Source organism: Dysidea avara, chromosome 3 (assembly GCF_963678975.1).
Source record: "Dysidea avara chromosome 3, odDysAvar1.4, whole genome shotgun sequence".
Classification (NCBI taxonomy): domain Eukaryota; kingdom Metazoa; phylum Porifera; class Demospongiae; order Dictyoceratida; family Dysideidae; genus Dysidea; species Dysidea avara.
In genome coordinates this window covers 42459238-42478490 of record NC_089274.1, presented here as the reverse complement: position 1 = coordinate 42478490, position 19253 = coordinate 42459238, and the positions used below count along the sequence as shown (strand labels likewise).

The following is a 19253-nucleotide window of genomic DNA, read 5'->3' as shown; positions in this document are numbered from 1 at the left end:
GACGAGTTTGGGTGACAAATCCCCACCTGCTGCCCAACCTGGGGTAGGTGGGGCGTGACATTGATAGGTGCATAATGCACTTGTCAATTTCATGCCCCACCCCCGGACTTCCCCACACCCCAAGTGGGGATTTGACATTGCTTCTTGTCCCCACCCCTGGGGCAATTAACAGTTCTCCAATTCACTGACCGATTTTCAGTAGTTGCATTTCTAAACAATTAACTCTTCTACTACTAGGGCTGGAGCAAGCAATAAACTCTTGATGCCTCATCACCTTAACAACACAGCTCGACATTCTTATTTCCATCGGTTACCATCTTTGTGGAATGCCATGCCGATAATGGATATAAACACATCATATTTTACTCTCAAATCTAAGCTTAAATCATTCTTATGGAATCACTTTCTAACGAATTTTGACGAGAGCAACAACTGTACCTTTCACTTCCTTTGTCCTTGCAGAACCTGTCATCAATCCAGACCTCCAGTCACAAACTTCAAACATTTATAATTAATCAACATAACATTGTATAATTGTAGATAATTTTGTACTTAGGCAGGCTGATGGTGCAAGTTACCATCAGACCTTTGGTGTCACTTTTCACCATAAAGAATTAAATAAATAAATAAAATAAATAAATAAAATCGTACTCACTATAATTTTACTAGCTACAGGTGTATACCAGGTTAGTTATTAGTCGCATGCATGAAATATGCGTTTATCCTTGAGGTGTTGTCAAATCCCTTACTAGGGGGTGGGGACATAGTGGGGATTCGACAGCCGATTTTGCCCCAGTAGTGGGGAATTTGAAACCACGATTTGTCAAATCCCCTGTATTCCCCCACCACCCCCGGGGGTGGGGGGTGGGGCATGAAATTGACAAGTGCATAATGATAATAAATAAATAAATATTTGGGCCATAGGTGTGAAAGATAATACCGAAGGTCTGTTGGTAGCAACCAACAACCATAACTGTATAAAGAAGTTAGCTACACAGTTAAATTATAGCTAAGTGTTTCAAATAGGTAGTTGCATTGATGTTTTGCTTGCTAACATCTAGAACATGGACATAGCTAGCTAAGTAATGTAGAGCGCAGTTATTATATTCTCATCAAAGTTTCTCAGGACAAATACAATTTCAGTTTAGATTTCAACAAACTGACATGTTTAAGTCTAGAATTGGTATTGCATTCCACAGGGATGGCAAATGGTGAAAATAAGAACGTCATGATTTGTTAAGATGTTGAAGTAACATGTTGTTGGCACCTGATCTAGTATTAGCAGAGTTGAAAGTGATATGGTTATTGATACGTTGAATTGATTAGTTTGTAACTTGATAGATTTGATACAAACAGTCCTGTAATTCAAATAGCTATGTACATTAAAGGAAGGAGCCTCAAATTTATCAAACAGTCTTTGTTTTGTTTTTGTTTACCAGGGAAACAATGGAGGCAAAGCCTGTACAAGGTACTTACCACTAGCCAAGGAACCTAAGCAAAAATCTTTAAGTGAAACAAGACAAATACCTATAGAATGTATAACACTTTTGTACCTTGGATCAAAGGAGTGGGCTACATTTGCAATGTAGTCCAGTTGGTGACTGTACATGCGCCTGGGCTACATCCTGGGCCAGAAGTGGCAATTGTAGACATTAAGGCAAAATCAGTTGTGGGGATTGGTTAAATCTCATGTGATTATGATTATTATGATTATGATTAAAGTACCTGTAAAGGCACAGCCTGCATACCAGATCAGCACATAACAGCACAAAATTATATAACAAAGTAAATCTAGAATCAAGTAAGTAATTATAGTTAATTTGTACTGTTATGTGCTGATACAAATGCAGACAAAAGTGTTCCAATCATTAATTAACCTAAAAAAGTATTATGATCTACAGTTTAATCTTGAATGATATTTAAACAGTTCTAGTATGCATGACTTGGATTTGACCATAAAAACCACTCAGATGAAAAGCGTTATGTTATCCTCAATGCTATATCCTATGAGTTGAAAAACATCGGGCTAAGGTGATAACTGCTGTTATAGCAATCATCTCCACATGTTTTTCGAATACCCACATTCCTACCGATAACACAAAATTACCCCTCTACACAAAATCAGCACTCTACAAGTAAGCTTACCCATCTAGACCTTTAGTAAACTCAGTAATTATGCCATAGGAACAATTCAATAGCACTGATTAAAACATTACACTCGTGTAACTGAAATTCTCCTTGATATCTCTAGGATTTGTCTGTTCATCATAGCCAGAACATACCAGCTGCTAACCCACGATCGAATCTTTCAGGCATGTATATATAATATTATTCAGCGGTTGCACTCATATTGGCTTGGGTGATTGATCACCAGGCGTGGGCTATTAGCCTGCTACAGATCAGAAGTGTTACGTATTAGTTGTAACACGGGCATTCAAGCTTTTGCCTGATATATGTGCATGCTCTTGATTGGGCCAGGTTGTTGGGCATACATATCAGGCAAAGCCCTTACACCTGTAATATGACTTACCAGGCCTGAGCATGCATGCACAAAGTGAATCACATTACAAAGCAGCCCAGTTATTTTTGAAATAATTACATCATCTGGTTAAAAGTCCCATAGCTTTATTCTTTCAGTTAAGTAACCACTTCCTAAAATATTCATTTCATTTCAGTACTGAAATGCTTCATTATCATATTTTCGTAAAGATAAATTTTGCATCATCCTTTTACAATGAAAATAAAGTGTCTTCAATGTGACCTAAAACGCTTCCACTAAGTTGCTACAAAGTTTTTAATGGTTTTTAATTGGAACTTTCTGCTGACTGATTGACTGTCTAAACTATTGCCTTCAGACACTGTAAACAACAGCTAAGGCTATATAACTACAGGCTTCTTTTTTTAAATGTTAGATCTAGACATTGACAGATGCCTTTTGGCACTGCAGTAGCATGCATCATGGACCTATTGGCCTTTGTGTACCATTCTTTTTGTTGACAATGCAAGGTTTCAATTCAAGTAATTGTGGCTTCAAGTTAATAATTTGAGCCATGCATCCATCAAGCGAGTTGGTTGAAAGGGTACAAGCTACAGCTTCATGCATGAATGGCTCTAGTAGTCTTGCACAGTTAGACCACTGTTCTTCGTTTTTCATTGGGTTGGCTAATTGGGTCAGCTGGTTTGGAAGAATCTAATGACAAAAGAAGAAAAAGTGGTCTGGCTGTGTGTGACCATATGTGTACGTACAGTGTAGGGATGTGCAATGAGCAGAACATTATGTAATTAGTTTGCAGTCCAGTCTGCTGGAATTTCCTGGCCACTGGGCTGTAGGTCGTAGAGGCTTTAGTTCTTTAATTGTTTTGCTAATTGGTTTGAATCAAAAATGATGGCACTATGTTTTGACTTGATTGTCTGATGTGATTTAGTCAATAGAAAAAGTATGCAATGTTCCTGTATAGACCATGTGTGATCTTGGCATGGCCCCACAAAAAGTTGCCATGGCTTCAGATTTCACAATGTTTTATGGGGAAAGTGAAGGCAAAAGTATTGAGCGTTCAATTTTTTGGCTATTGAGCTAATAAGTATTGATCATTCTATTGCAAAAGCCATCTCCAAGCAGAGTAATCATGGTGTCACTATGGCACAAGTACATTTTGTTTATTTCTACCTAGTAACTTACTTTACCATAACATTACTTTATCTTCTAGTATGATTTCTTCGCATTAGGCTTATAGCATGTTAAATTTTCCTAGCATAGAGTGCATACAGGTTTTTAGAGAGAAGTTTTCACAATTTTCATGGATTAACAGATATTCATAAAAATATCAACCCCCCAACTGAAATTTGTAGCTCAATCTTTTTTTGGTTTAACGTTCATTGATATTTTTATTCCTGGGGTTTGTATACGTACCACCACCCCTAGGTATAATAATGCTAGACAAGAATCAATTTATAAATCAATGAACTAGAGCCACCTGACAGCCCGATGTGATCTAGCTCCTCTCTACCATATAGCACCATCTCTACTAGCTAACTCAATCAATTGTTTGAGTATTATAAGTCTGTTTCCCATCCTGCAACCATGATGCTAGCAAACAGTCCATTTCCACTATTATTCCATTATGAGATTGGCAGCTTTTCAAGCCATTATTTGTCTGGAATGATCACGGAAAACTACATAAAAGCTTGTACTAAACAATTGTAGGAATAACACAAAAGTAAAATAGGATTGCTGATTGCACGCTAACATGCATGCGAGGTCAGGGGCGGATCTAGGATTTCTAACAGGAGTAGTAGGACTCGGATGCTGGGGTCTAGCAAGGTTTTAATTTTATAATGCTTGACATTTAAACTACTATACACATTGGTTTTGGTCTATATACTGATCTTCACTACTATCATCTCATGCCATCACTTTGTCAGTGTTTCTTGGAACTTCTGCAATACAGAACTACAATGGTATCTTGACTATAGGGTCTATATAGCTAATCAATACTACCAGAATCTTAGAAAGGGTACAATACTTAAGCAATCCATTCACACTCATTAAACCATGTTCAGTTAAAAGATCAATTCCCTCCATATTCTATATAACTTTAAAACACTAGGTAAAATACAATGGGACTTAATTTAGTGCTCAAAACTTCTTTTCGTCTGAGTCAAAGCCTTCTTCCAATAAAATAACTGATGGAAGTCATTTGCTACCCTTGTAGCTACTCACTGAATCTACAAATAAATTGCAGCCAGCTAGTCTAGAATAGATTATAAATAGGTCAATTTATCTACTGAATTCTTGCTATATGGTTAGCTTAACATCCAGGTTTGGAGTACCAACACTCTGCCACTGTACCACTGGTGCTTGCTGGCTACTCCTCTTGTTTTTGTACTATTTAAATGTTACAATATAAAATACTATATAGTCTAACCCATACCAGTGAAGAAGATACCAAAGCTGAACCCGACCCTAACCCTAATGCTAACCTGACGTTTGCCTGTTAAACGTAATCACAACTTTCACTGTCTGTATGAAGGTAAGTTTTTGGGTGAGTTTGAGGCGAGCCACGTGTTGTGTAAATGTTTCCAGCTCATATTCAGAGACTCCACTTGACAAACATGAGTTCAGCTTGTAGCTCCAATCCACTTCCAGCTGGGAAAGTTCACTCACTTACCTGCTGGTGTTTTAATGCTCATAGTATTGTTAACACAAGAGACTTGATTTATTTCCCAAGTTATCTACACTAACTCCTGGTGTTGTTATGATTACTGAAACTTATCTTGATAGCACAATAGCTAGCAGTGAAAATTTCCACCAAATTACACTGTGTATAGACTGGATAGGAATCATCATGGTGGTGGTGTCCTTATTGCTGTATTGGATACCTTTCCCTCTGTTGTCTATCCAGAATACAACAAGGCTGATATCGAGTTGTTATGGATTCATCTAATGATTAGTGGCAAGCCCATAACGTTCAGAGTGTACTGTAGACCACCTAATTCCTCTTACTCTCACCTTCTCAAACTTCAATATTCTCTTTCTTCACTCCCTTCCACAGCTCTGATTTTGCTTTGTGGAGATTTCAACTTACCTGGAATTGACTGGGGAACACCATCTGTTAACTGTTCAGACAAAACTTCAACTTTATTTCTGTGATAGATGATTTATCCCATTTATCCTTAGAACAGTGTGCGTCTACTCCTACTAGAGGATCAAATCTACTTGGTTTAGTTTTCACCAATAGATATGAGATGGTTCCCTCTGTTGAAGTAACTGATAATTTGCCTAATGCTGATCATGATTATTCTAGACATTCTTCCACCAAAACAAGTTACTACACATCATACACTCTATAATTATAAGAATCCTGACTTTGAATCATATAGGAGGGCTCTTGAATTGGTACCCTGAGATCTTGCTGAAGCTGATGGCATTGATATGTGGTGGTCACATTGGAAAGACCTCTTTTTTGCTGCTGTACATGATACTGTTTCTACGGTTAATGGCATAGATAGAAGATGAAGAGCTGGTTGTCATCTACCACCATTAAGTTGATAAGATTAAAACATTTGTGTTATAAGAAATTAAAAGGGTTGTTTACACCCTCTCATCAAGCAAAGTACAATCATCTACTTAACAAAGTTTGATCTGCTTCTAGATTTGACTTCAAGGCATATGTAGACTCGGTAACTAAAAATCTTCATAGTGGACAAAAAGTTGTTTTTTTTGGATTTGGATTAATAAGATTCGATCATGTCATAATCCCATTCATCATGATAGTAAGGTTGTTATAGATGATTCCACCAAGGCCAATTTATTTAACAACTATTTTGTGTCTGTTTTTACTGATGAAGATCTCTCACAAAAATACCTGATATTCTTTCTTACTGTCCTAACTTAAAATAGTTTGGATGAAATGTCTGATACCCCTTCTGAAGTGTTTATTGAACTTTGTAATTTAAAGACTAGCAAGGCTTGTGGCATGGACCCAACGGTATATGTCCTTGACTCCTGGAGGAAGTTGTGGAACAATTGGCTGAATCTCTGGCAACCCTATTTAATAAATCATTTAAAGATGGTGCACTTCTCCTTGACTGGGTTAGTGCTATGTTACGCCCGTATTTAAGAAGGGTAACAAACATTGTGTCTGTAATTATCGTCCTATTAGCCTGACCTGCATCCTTGTTAAAGTTTTGGAGAGAAATATTTTCAACAAATTATATTCACTGTTGGAGTCTCACCAGGTTATAAATGATTCTCAATTTGGTTTTAGGAAAAAACGCTCTACGATATCTTTGCTTTAGTTAGCTGTAAATGACTGGGCATCAAATCTAAATAACCGACTCAGTACTCACTGTGTGTTCATAGACTTTGCTAAGGCCTTCGATTCTGTGCTCACCAATGTTTACTGTTGAAGCTCAAACATATGGTATTAATGGATCCATGCTTAAATGGTTTTACTTATTTCTCACTACATGGAGACAGCAAGTTGTGGTTAATGGTTGTTCATCTGATTGGTCCCCAGTACCATCAGGGGTCCCACAAGGTTCCATCCTGGGACCTTTGCTTTTCATTCTCTACATCAATGATTTGCCATCTGCTGTTTGCTCTACTATGAAAATTTTTGCTGATGATGTTGCTATGTATTGCTCAGTAAAATCTGTCTCTGATTGTAACTCTTTCCAACATGATCTAGACCTGATTTCTGCTTGATGCTCCAAATGGAAAATACATTTAAATCCTTCCAAATGTGAATTTTTGTGCATTTCAAATAAACTCTCCTCCATTAAACCTTTTACTTCCTTAATAATCATAATCTCCAATGGGCTACATCTATAGATGTTGTTGTAGACACTACTGTAAGCTTTCATGGAACAATCATATATCACATGTTTCAGCTAAAGCCACCAAAGTATTAAACCTTTTACACTTTCATATGTTCACCTGCCATTCTCCATCAAAATGCAGGGCCTATAGAGCACTTCTGGATTATGCAAGCATTGTATGGAATTCCCATACTCAAAAGAACATTTCTGCACTGGAGAAAATACAAAATTGTGGTGCCCGCTGGGTTTGTGAAAGCAGATTTTGTTCACATACCTACCAATGGTCTAAATCCTCTGAGGAATGTTGTGGATAGCTGTCCTGGCCATTGCTACATGTATCTACCCGACGAAATACTTGACATTGGCAACAGTATATGATATGTTCCATCAACATATCTCTGTACCATTTAGTGATCACTTTACCTTCTCCACTGCTCCAACAAGATCACACTCTGTATCTCTCTTGTGTAAGCAATCCTCCATAAACCCATATAGCTAGGTATTCCTTTTTTGTAAATTGTATCTTTATGTGGAACTCTATTTAGTTTTCCATTCAACATTTTGTCCATCTCCTGCCGTGCCACTTTTAAACTGCTTTTGTATAATTTTCTTTGTTCTACTTAACTTTTTTCTTGTATGTAGAGTAGATTACTAATTTATGTATCCAATGTGCTATTGTAATGTTTAGCTATTGTGTTTGTATTGTTGTTTTGTAGGTGGTAGCTACCCCTATAGGCTTTGTTGCCTCCTGTACCCACCATATATTACCTTGTGGTCAAACCAATAAAAATAAACAAATAAATAGAAGTAAGCTGAACCAATAGGGTTTCCAGAAACCCCCTTAAAACTGCCCCTGATGCCGGTGAACTGATACAATTATTATCATTATTGTTAATTAGCAAAGTTCACCAGGGGAAACACGCTAATGAGCATTATAATCACATATTATATTGGTTACAGTTTTCTTAAATGTTTCAAGATCAATTGTGTCAATGTCAGGAATTTGTAGAGAGTTACACTGAATAATTGTTCTAGGTAAAAAGGAATACTTGTACACGTCAACCCTTGATTGTAATTGAGTGAGCTTGAGGGGATGTTGAGCACGAATACTGTATACAACACTGGAGTTGGTAATGGTAGGCAGCGATCAGGTATTACTAGTAGCTAAGTTCTTGACAATCTTGTAAAGTAAGGTGAGTCTAGCAATTGTTCTTTTTGAAGTGTAGGCCATTTAAGGTAGGTCAGTGTGCAAGAATAACCTGAAAATAATGGAGAAATATGGAATAATGAAACACGACTAATGCGTGCAGTGGACGGAAACAGAATTTATATTTGGAGTGGTCTGAACACATAAACAACCACCCAGTATTTGTCAGCGCCATCCCCCTTAACAACTACCGGGGCAGACCACAATCAAAAGCTCATACAACTGTTCGCCAGAACAAACCAATACCTTTATTCTTTTTGCCAAGGACAATCCTGGACTGTAACAACTTGAACATTGCAGGACTTCAGTAATTGTGATTTAGATTCCTTTAAAGGTTATCAAGGGTTTTGCTAATCAACAAAATAAGGATCATCGATAAAACACAATCATGGGAGTTTTAAAGTAGTCCTAGCCCACACCCTAACCCTAATTCTAATCCTACTAACCCAATTTCCTAACTCTTAACCTAACTCACCTAACTTAATCCGACAGGATCGTGTTTTATCGTTGATCCCAAAATAAATAACTTAAATAAATAAAAGATCCACCACCATTACAATTACTATTCATGTCATTTAAATCCACCATTCTATTGGAAATACCAGCATACCTAAAACAAAAATTCATCGAGATCTAGGTGTTATAATATCATCTAATTTATAATGGGAACCACATTATCATCATAGTCTTGGTAAAGCATATAAAATACTAGGTTCACTTCATCGTACCTTTTGTAACAACATTAACATCTACTGTAAAAAGCAACTTTATATTTCTCTTGTCTGGTCACAATTTCATCCTTTTTATGGAAACCTTACCTAATCAAGCATATTCAATTATTAGAATACATCCAACGGTGAGCAACGAAGTACATCTTGAATGATTATACTAGCGATTATAGAACCCATCTAATAAAATTAAAGTTACTTCCCTTCATGTACATCCTAGCTTGACATCAATGATATCATGTTCTTTATTGCCAGCTTGAAATTTCCTACCAGCTCTTTCAATATTAAAGACTATGTACATTTCACAATGGGATCCACCTGTCAAGCAACTAGCAATAAATTACAGCATATAAGAAAATCAGATAGTCACAGCCGCAATTTTTATTTTTATAGACTACCACGCCTCTGGAATACATTACCAATTATAAATCATGAACTGTTACGCCCTGCTACAATCAAATATAAACTTCAGAATTATTTTTATAACTCGCACTTTGAGCAAAATTTTATATCTAATAATCCATGTACGTACTGTATTCTTTCGGCCTATGCCCATGTAGCAGATGCAACAAATCACCCAATGTATATACCAAATTTTGATTATTTGTAGTTTAGCTAATCAATAATAAATTATTATTATACACTATAATTAACTTGGCCACCAGTGCAGGATACTGGTGGACCTTCAACACACTGTAAATAGTGCAACCTATATAATAATCACGTAATGCTACATACTGTTGTAATTTCTGTGTGTTGAAAAACATTTAAATATAAATAAATCCCGGTGAAGAAGTAAAAATTCCATCCCTCAAAATCTTGGATGGTGGCAATCCACAAAAGCTTCCATGATATTAACAATCACATTATCCTTACATTGCGGAATACACCCTCCATGGCAAAAAACTGAATCCTGTTGCAAATGCTAAATAGCTACTTGGGTATCAATTTTGATAGCAAGCTTACATTCAGCCATCATGTGGACACTGTTTGCTAAAAGCTAATAACACTTTAGCATTCTTATGAAGAAATCTGAAACACTGTCACCAAGTGTTAAGCTAGATACCTACAAGATATTTGTTCTACCAATTTTAAACTATGCTGCAACAGTTTGGTCCCCTCGCACACAATACTACTACATCAATAAACTAGAAGCTGTTCAGAAACGTGCCGATCGTTTTATTGTGTCAGATTACTGCAGATTAAGTAGTATGTCACATATCCTAAATTCATTAAAGTTAAAATCCATAGTGTACCACCTTACAAGGCTTCGTATCTTGATGTTCTACAAGATTGTCAACCAGGATAAGTTCATCAAACCATCTGCTACTGTTGATACATACAAATTTAGTTTTTATCCAAGATCAATTACCCTATGGAATCAACCGTGACTACCAATCAATGATATTTTTTTCCCTAAATGATTTTGATAGTGTTCTTCAATCAACACTGACACATTCAATGAAAAACAGTAATTAAGACATTGTTTTTATACTCAAATTTGTGAGTTTTACAATCATAGCTAAATATATATATATAAACCATCCAAAAACAGCTTGTAGCTGTAAAAAAGTGCGCGTCCAAGTAAAGCAGAGTTAACTGCGACAAAAAGTAATGATATCATAATGCGGCCATGTGTGAGGTGTGAAAGTTGTAAAATTAATATTAGCTAATCAGATAATACAATATTATTGTTAAAGTGTTAATGAGAACTATGTGATGCTGCTAGTTTTTAAGTGTGTGAGCATCTTCATAAATGCCACATAAATTTGATTCTCAATGAAGCAATGTGTATAGATTCTCTGATAGCAATAAATTGTTTGAGTTTGGCCGCCTTTCCTTTGTTCATATAGCATTGCCGTACACAGGAAAGGCGGCCAAACTCAAACTATTTATTGCTATCAGAGAATCTATACACATTGCTTTATTGAGAATCAAATTTATGTGGCATTTATGAAGATGCTCACACACTTAAAAACTAGCAGCATCACATAGTTCTCATTAACACTTTAACAACAATATTGTATTATCTGATTAGCTAATATTAATTTTACAACTTTCACACCTCACACATGGCCGCATTATGATATCATTACTTTTTGTCGCAGTTAACTCTGCTTTACTTGGACGCGCACTTTTTTACAGCTACAAGCTGTTTTTGGATGGGATTTCAATACTTTTTGTTAGAGTAAGCATATACTGTTGAAAACAATAGGTGAGTTTCCATGGTTTTGACAGAAACTCCAGATTACAGTGATAGAATATTAAAATACAACTGTAATTTTAGTGGCATGTAACTGCAGTCAACTAACACTAGTAAACCCTTAGTAACACTTTGCCTTTCATCTTGTACTGCATCAAGATACTCTAATAGAGCAGTCACAAAACAGCTGTAACACAGCAATCAATATTACAGCATATTTACAACTTCTGCCTAACACTGGATTGTATAGTTTAAATCACTAGCTACTTACAGACTTTACAATATAAAAATACAGCACTTGTAGAAACGTGACTGTTCTGTTAGAGTCATTGACTGCTCTATTAGAGTATCTCGATCTATGTATCAAGACACACGATAGTGTGTCGTGCGGCCCAAGAAGCCGGCGCGCCACACCGTGAGTATATTAACAGGAAGAAAGAAAACGCAATTTTCACACCTATGCAGCTCTGTGATCCCTTATCCGATTGGAACCAAATTTGCTAGAGACGTGCCGCCCAGTTAGGGGAGTCTACATACCAAATTTGAAGAAAAATCGCTCCAGCCATTTCCGAGATACGAGCGAACAAAATTTCGTTTTAATTTCTTCGTTTTTTTCTTCTTCTTCTTCTACTTCTTCTTCATTTCGCACACTTCGCAAAATCCGCCATAAAACACGAATGCGTGCTCGGATCAGGCTGAAATTTGGCACACTTAAAGGGCTCATTAAGGCGGATCTCTGTACCAACTTTGGTAGGAATCCGATGAACATTCACGGAGTTATGACCGATTATTTGCGTAAAATAAGGTCGAAGGTCTGTCACGCCTACAGGGTAAACCCCTTGGAGGAATCAGTTGAAAATTGATATGTAGATGGAGCAACCATCGTAGGAGTGCCTTTTTGTGGTTTGAAAGGAATCGGAATAAAGACCATGAAGATATGACACAAAACCCAACCTGTGTCAAAATTACGCGATCGATTTTTATGAATAAAAAAACTATTAGTTTTCGTGTCTACCAGGCAAACCGCTTAGAGCAACGAGCTGAAAATCAGTATGTAGCTGGAATAATCATCATGGAAAGTTCTTGCAGTAGTACAGAAGAATCGGATTACAAATCACTGAGTTATGATTCGAAAGGCAACTATGTGCAGCAAATGTGAGATCAAGATACTCTAATAGAACAGTCACCCTAATAAAGCATTCAGCTGCATGTATAATTTACTCAGTTATATTACATTGCAAGTTATTCTGTAGGGAATTCAGCTACAAACAAGTCACCCTGTAGTCAGATCAGCTAGAAGAAGGTACCTAATAGAGAGTTCAGCTACAAAGAAGCCATCATGTAGAGAGTTCAGCTGAAATAAATCACCCTGTAGAGAATTCAGCTACAAAAATATTGCCCTGTAGAGAGATCAACTAGAAGAAGTTACCTTGTAGAGAGTTCAGTTACAAAGAAACAATCATGCAGAGTTTAGATGCAAACAAATCACCCAGTACTCAGGAAGTTCCGCTATGAACAGATCACACTATAGAGAGTTCAGTTAGAAACAAGTCATCTTGTAGAGAGATCAGCTAGAAGAAGTCACATTGTAGAGCGTTCAGTTACAAAGAGACAATCATGCAAAGAGTTTAGCTGCAAACAAATCACCCAGTAAAAAGTTCCGCTATGAACAGATCACACTGTAGAGAGTTCAGTTAGAAACAAGTCATCTTGTAGAGAGATCAGCTAAAAGAAGTTACCTTGTAGAGAGTTCAGTTACAAAGAAACAATCATGCAAAGAGTTTAGCTGCAAACAAATCACCCAGTAAAAAATTCCGCTATGAACAGATCACACTGTAGAGAGTTGAGTTAGAAACAAGTCATCCTGTAGATAGATCAGCTAGAAGAAGTCACTTTGTAGAGAGTTCAGCTACAAAGAAACCACCATGTAAGAGAGTTCAGCTGCAAACAAATCACCTGTAGAGAGTTCAGCTAGGAACAAGTCACCCTGTACAGAGATCAGCTAGAAACAAGTCATCCTGTAGAGAGTTCAGCTAGAAGAAGTTACATTGTAGAGAGTTCAGCTACAAACAAATCACCCTGTAGATAATTCAGCTAGAAACAAGTCACCCTGTAGAGAGATCAGCTAGAAACCAGTCACCCGTAGAGAGTTCAGCTAGAAAAAGTTACATTGTTGAGAGTTCAGCTACAAAGAAACTACCATGTAGAGAGTTCAGCAGCAAACAAATCGCCCTGTAGAGGATTCAGCTACAAACAAATCACCCTGTAGAAAGATCAGCTAGAAGAAGTTACCTTGTAGAGAGTTCAGCTACAAACAAATCACCCTGTAGAGAGTTCAACTAGAAACAAGTCACCCTGTAGAGAGATCAGCTAGAAGCAAGTCACCCTGTAGAGAGTTCAGCTAGAAGAAGTTACATTGTAGAGAGTTCAGCTACAAAGAAACTACCATGTACAGAGTTCAGCTGCAAACAAATTTCCCTGTAGAGAATTCAGCTACAAACAAATCACCCTGTAGAAAGATCAGCTAGAAGTAGTTATCTTGTAGAGAGTTCAGCTACAAACAAATCACCCTGTAGAGAGTTTAGTTAGAAACAAGTCACCCTGTAGAGAGTTCAGCTAGAAGAAATTACGTTGTAGAGAGTTCAGCTACAAAGAAACTACCATGTAGAGAGTTCAGCTGCAAACAAATTGCCCAGTAGAGACAAACAAATCATCCTGTAGAAAGATCAGCTAGAAGAAGTTGCCTTGTAGAGAGTTCAGCTACAAACAAATCACCCTGTAGAGGGTGCAACTACAAACAAGTCACCCTGTAGAGAGTTCAGCTAGAAGAAGTTACATTGTAGAGAGTTCAGCTACAAACAAATCACCCTGTAGATAGTTCAGCTAGAAACAAGTCACCCTGTACAGAGATCAGCTAGAAACAAGTCACCCGTAGAGAGTTCAGCTAGAAGAAGTTACATTGTAGAGAGTTCAGCTACAAAGAAACTACCATGTAGAGAGTTCAGCAGCAAACAAATCGCCCTGTAGAGAATTCAGCTACAAACAAATCACCCTGTAGAAAGATCAGCTAGAAGAAGTTACCTTGTAGAGAGTTCAGCTACAAACAAATCACCCTGTAGAGGGTTCAGCTACAAACAAGTCACCCTGTAGAGAGTTCAGCTAGAAGAAGTTACATTGTAGACAGTTCATCTACACGAAACTACCATGTAGAGAGTTCAGCAGCAAACAAATTGCCCTGTAGAGAATTCAGCTACAGACAAATCACCTTGTGTAAAGATCAGCTAGAAGAAGTTACCTTGTAGAGAGTTCAGCTACAAACAAATCACCCTGTAGAGAGTTCAGCTAGAAACAAGTCACCCTGTAGAGAGTTCAGCTAGAAGAAGTTACATTGTAGAGAGTTCGGCTACAAAGAAATCACCCTGTAGAGAGATCAGCTAGAAACAAGTCACCCTGTAGAGAGTTCAGCTAGAAGAAATTACATTGTAGAAAGTTCAGCTACAAAGAAACTACCATGTACAGAGTTCAGCTGCAAACAAATTTCCCTGTAGAGAATTCAGCTACAAACAAATTACCCTGTAGAAAGATCAGCTAGAAGAAGTTACCTTGTAGAGAGTTCAGCTACAAACAAATCACCCTGTAGAGAGTTCAGCTAGAAACAAGTCACCCTGTAGAGAGATCAGCTAGAAACAAGCCACCCGTAGAGAGTTCAGCTAGAAGAAGTTACATTGTAGAGAGTTCAGCAGTTTAGCTGTAAACAAATCGCCCTGTAGAGAATTCAGCTACAAACAAATCACCCTGTAGAAAGATCAGCTAGAAGAAGTTACCTTGTAGAGAGTTCAGCTACAAACAAACCACCCTGTAGAGAGTTCAGCTACAAACAAGTCATCCGGTAGAGAGATCAGCTAGAAGGGTCACCTTGCAGAGAGGTCAGCTACAAAGAAATCACCCTGCTTCATCTTTTCTTCTTCCTGTAGTAAAGAAAAAATGACAGGTTAAAAGCCCTAAAGCCGGCCATAGGCCGGCTTTTGGGTATACAAATACAAAAAGAAGTGAAATCTAATCCAAAACAGCCAAGCTGTAAAAAAAGAGTGCGGCCCTGAGAAAGGCTATGGTGAAAAAAGATGTGAAATCCAAGGTGGCGGCCAAGAAATGGCTGTGATGGTAGGTTAATGGTAAAAATTTTAATAACAACAATTCAGGTAAATTTGGTGCCGCTTGGTCTTGGCACAAAATTCACCTGAATTGTCGTTATTAAAATTTTTACCATTAACCTACCATCACAGCCATTTCTTGGCCGCCACCTTGGATTTCACATCTTTTTTCACCATAGCCTTTCTCAGGGCCGCACTCTTTTTTTACAGCTTGGCTGTTTTGGATTAGATATATATATATATATATATATTTATGATTGTAAAACTCACAAATTTGAGTATAAAAACAATGTCTTTAGATTATTATTACTGTTTTTCATTGAATGTGTCAGGCATTGACTAATTCAAGCGGAGAAACCACGCCTTTGCAATAGGAACTCTTGTGAAATGAAATAAGAATAGTAGAGAAATGGCAAGTATGTACAGAGACAATAGAGGGGTAGTCTCGCGTGGCCAGACCGCTTTTTTTCCGTGTATTGGGTGGTCAATACACGGAAAAAAGCGGTCTGGCCACGCGAGACTAATAGAGGGGCGCGTAATTATGTCCTGTTGTAAATAAACGCTGTTAAAATTTATATTACTACTAAACAAGCGACCAGAATAGGCTGTGATCTTTGAGAGGCTGTTGTCTCATTGCTTGCCTTTTCGTGTGGAAGGAATTTAGCTAGTGCTACTGAGACACAATTGGTGAGTCTAACTATACATGTATTTGTGTTGTAAAACTTAATTGTAAAAAGGCGATTAGCGCATACCGGCATGATAAAACATGTGTTTGTACAGTAGAGTCTCTCACGATTATTAGAGATAGAGTAGTAACACCTGACGTCACAGTCGTTACATAATCACTTCCCCGGGGCAGAAAATGTACGCATACCATTGGGGCACGAGTTTACTTTGCCTGAGGTTTGTTGAGGGTGTCTTTCTAAATGAAACCACGTTGTCAGGAACAAAGAAGAGAGTAGTATAACAGATATTTAAGTAGTGCAGGTTAGTTTGATCCGTGCTGGGCGAGTTATGGCTGATAATTGTGTGGGAAGCCGTTTTATCCTTTTAACCCGAGCCTGGGTAAAACAACAAGATTGGGCAGAGTTTGTCTCTGTGCCCACTGTGAGCATTTATTATTGATTTATATTATTATCAAAGCTACTAGCTACCTTTTAAACCACCCTGATGCCCAAGTGATGTTTTTCATCATGTTTCCCAACTTCTCATCTATGTCCTGAGTAAGTTTCATGCCGAATGGAGCACCAGAAGCCAAGTTGCAGCCTCTTGAAGGTGCTCCGCCATTGAATTTGCCCTGTGGAAGTTGCGGTTACACATTTTAACGTAATTTTGTGACGTAAAAGTTATCACCCTATTGGACCAGGGTAAAAATTTTACTGCTATATTTAGAGGTTGTAACATTTTGTATATCTTAGTATCTTAATAAATAATCCTCCATGATCACTAATCACTAATAGTACAGTGAAAACTGGTCATTATTCAGGTACAGACAAAATTTTCTGACCTAGCTTATTAAGGAGGTGGCTGCATTTTGCGGCCTTAAAATGGTAAGAAGCCTTAAGCATGCTGTTCTAACTGGTTATAGAGATGGATTTAGTGCGAACAGTGTATGAGACAGTGAGTACCGGCAGCAAGGGGGCAGCCAATCTGTTAGAGCACCAAAGGCACTGCTTCAGACATAGGCAGTTGGCTGTCAGCCCAACGTGTAAAAATTTTCACTTTTGGTCCTTATAAATGAAAGTGATGAAGTCATTATCCATAGGATATTATATTATATTTTTCAGAGTATCCCTTCAGTTCTACTATATAGTAGCCAAGCATAAGATGAACATAACACAGCATTCCAGTGGTTTAGTGGTGACCACAACACTGCCTGAGTTAAACTGGTGAGATTTGAGACTACCAGAAGCCCTGGAATGCCTTGAACACATGAAATACCAACTATCTAATGCCTGGCTTTCATCCACATTGGACCTGTCTTGGTGGCCACCTGTACAGAAGAGGAACAGCTGCCACACAGTCTTGCGAGCGAAACAGTTTCCATACCCTTAATTATAAATTTTTTAAATTTTGAGCAAAATTGTGCGTGCAAGCGAGTGCGATGTTGTGCTTTGGCAGTGCCGTGTATATGGTAGCCATATCAGATACTGCCTAGCAGTGACACATCATGAGTATTTAAGTCATAATACGTTACTTTATCATCCATCTAAATACTATCCCTGAATGTGTCATTTTGTGTACAGAGTGATCTGCCACAAGAAGTGACCTGAGTAAGGTTTCAGCGTATTATTGTTAACCATTAATATTGTTCACCATTGTTAACCATATTATGTATAGTGAAACCTCACTTAGTGTCCACCTCTTCAATAAGACCACCTCATTATATTGGCCACCTATGGAAGGTTCAAAATATAGATAAACAGTAGTTTATGACCTCATTAATAAGGCCACCTTATTATTCAGGCCAAATTTTTTGGTCCCAGAGCTGGCCCTATAAATGAGGTTTCACAGTATATATGTGCATTTTTTTATTTTTTGTAACTTTTCTTCAGGTTTACTGATGGGCACTATGAAGCATTGTTGACTGGTCCATACATAATGTCATTAATGTGGTGACTTAAAATGCTAAAATGGTACGTAGCATGTCTTGTATGCACATGTTGTAATGTGTTGTAATGTGTCCACACATCTTAGAAATAATTATAACTGTATTCTCTATAAATACTCAGTTCCATTGTGCCACTGGGTCATAAATGGGTTGAGTATGGATCATCCAGGACATTTGGGTCACATTTTGTCCTGGCCAAGTGGATCTCATCCATACAAGATCAGATCACTGCATAAATTACGGTGGAACTTGTTTATTACCACCTTCACTCAATAAGCAGGTAGCAGTGTATAAATTCTCAATTTGGAATTGGCTTTTCAAGAGAGGTTGTATTTCTATACTGGTGGCCCATTAAGACAGGTTGTACTGATGCGACATACTAGAGATGCAACAGTATCCTCCACTTAGTGTCGTTTGATAGTGATACAATGGAGACTATGTATTGTTGTAAACTATACTATTATATTGCAACTCTATAGCACTTATTTATAACAGGAATGTTTGTTAACTGTTTAGACATACTGGAGCCACACCCACGCATTTGGATTCTACAAATGGAGTCATACCAACTTGTGACTGCACTTATTACTCGTTACTCCCACTGTGTTTGGATGAATATACATGCCGTCGTGTGAGACTTGCTACCATGGTGGGCCACTGGAGAAGAGTTTCATAGCAGTTATATCACAGTCATTGTTGTACAATTCTTACATTATTGTTGTGAAAACTATTTGGTATTCATGTGTCCTCTGTATGTTGTAATTTCATGTGTAATTTTGTGTGGGGGTGCTATAAAATGCATGGTGACAATTGTAAATTTTTCAGGTGGTTTTGCATACTTCCTTCAGCTACATGTGCTAATTACTTACAGCTTGTGTCAACAACTGGTAACCGCAGTTGTGCTCTGTGCCATTCTTTAAGCCGCGCCCTTAGAGAGCAAATTACGTGGGGGCCACTAATTTCAAAATCGAATGATGGTATGCAGCACCATAGGTTATAGACTATAATCTATGGCAGCACACTTCTCTTTCTG

At 37.7% G+C, this 19253-nt stretch overlaps 1 long non-coding RNA gene across 1 annotated transcript; it reads left to right on the top strand.

Annotated features, from left to right (window-relative positions):
• The first annotated feature begins 16158 nt into the window (after positions 1 to 16158).
• On the top strand, positions 16159 to 19037 carry LOC136248350 (uncharacterized). Its single transcript, XR_010697752.1, has 3 exons — positions 16159 to 16296; positions 18165 to 18245; positions 18737 to 19037. It is a non-coding gene; the product is annotated as an uncharacterized lncRNA (long non-coding RNA).
• The last annotated feature ends 216 nt before the right edge of the window (positions 19038 to 19253 follow it).